The sequence below is a fragment of the Pteropus vampyrus genome, unplaced genomic scaffold (assembly GCF_000151845.1).
Source record: "Pteropus vampyrus isolate Shadow unplaced genomic scaffold, Pvam_2.0 Scaffold361, whole genome shotgun sequence".
In the NCBI taxonomy this organism is placed as follows: domain Eukaryota; kingdom Metazoa; phylum Chordata; class Mammalia; order Chiroptera; family Pteropodidae; genus Pteropus; species Pteropus vampyrus.
Genome location: NW_011889142.1, coordinates 453,869 through 454,931, shown reverse-complemented (window position 1 = coordinate 454,931; position 1,063 = coordinate 453,869). Strand labels below are relative to the sequence as shown.

General features: G+C 72.2%; 1 protein-coding gene across 1 annotated transcript in view; it reads right to left on the bottom strand.

The window, feature by feature from the left end:
- Positions 1-282, bottom strand: part of RLIM (ring finger protein, LIM domain interacting) — a 23,286-nt gene extending 23,004 nt beyond the window's left edge. The window contains exon 1 of the mRNA XM_011379505.2: positions 73-282. The gene's annotated coding sequence lies outside the window, so the exon portion shown is untranslated. The remainder of the gene's footprint in view (positions 1-72) is intronic.
- Between the last annotated feature and the right edge of the window lie 781 nt (positions 283-1,063).

Here is a 1,063-nt window from a genome sequence, read left to right as displayed (position 1 = left end):
AGGGAACGCGGCGGCCGCGGCGTCCCCCTCGCTCCCACCCGCTCCTCAGAGGGTCCCCGCAGCCTCGCTCACCCGCTCTGGTGTCGGGATCCGACTCGGTCGCGTCGGCCGCCGCCGCCGAGGGTCCTGCGCGCCTCCCCTGCCGCCGCGCGGAAACCCGCCTCCGATGAGTCGCCGGGTGAGACCCGCCTCTAGCCCAGCGCCCGCTCCGAGACGTTGCTCAGGCAGCCATTATCTCCCCCATTGTTACCAAGCAGCGACCGGAAGCGGCTGCCCACAACAGGAAGTGATGACGCCGCGGCGCGGCGCGCGGCCCCCGGCGCGCTGGCCAATCGCGGCCGAGAGCTCGGCGGCCGGGGGCGGGGCCTCGGGCCGCGCTCCGGGAACGGGAGGCCGCGGCGACGCCCCCCATGTGACAGGCCCCACCTTCCTGCGCCATTTTGAGTGGTGGCGACGGGCTCGCGTTCCGAGGATTGTGGGAACCTTCGGCTTCGCGTTCCGAAAGCTGAAGGACGTCACCTCTGACAGCTGCCGGCCCTTCCCGGGCAGCTGGAGACGCGACGCGCCCGCGAGCCCCCGCGCGGCCTGCGCCGCGCCGCGCCCGTGCTCACGGACTCGCTCTCGTAGGCGCTGCGGACTCGGCAGACGTTAAAGCAGGCCGCGATGCCCGTGCCGCGGTCGGTGTGTGGGAAGACGTGTCGGCGCGTGTGCGTGTGTGACTGCGTGTGACCGCGTGTGACCGCGTGTGCACCGGGAGACACACGGACGGAGGGAACGGGAGCGGGACGGTTGACTGGGCGGTACATTCTGTGGCGAAAAATAAAGCGGGAAAGCGGGAGGGGCGGCGGCGACGGAAAAGGGGGGAACGCGGCCGCCGCGGAGGCCTCGCGGGCGATGTGGCACCGCCGCGCGCCCGCCGTCAGGCTCGCACGACCCTGCCCAGGTTCCCACGGTGTTGCCATGTTTCCCGTCCCGTTTTCCCGCTGTCCGTGTTCTCACGGAACCCCCCGGCGACACTGGCGTCTTCCGACCCCACAGAGCCGGCTCGCGGTCCCCTCCACAC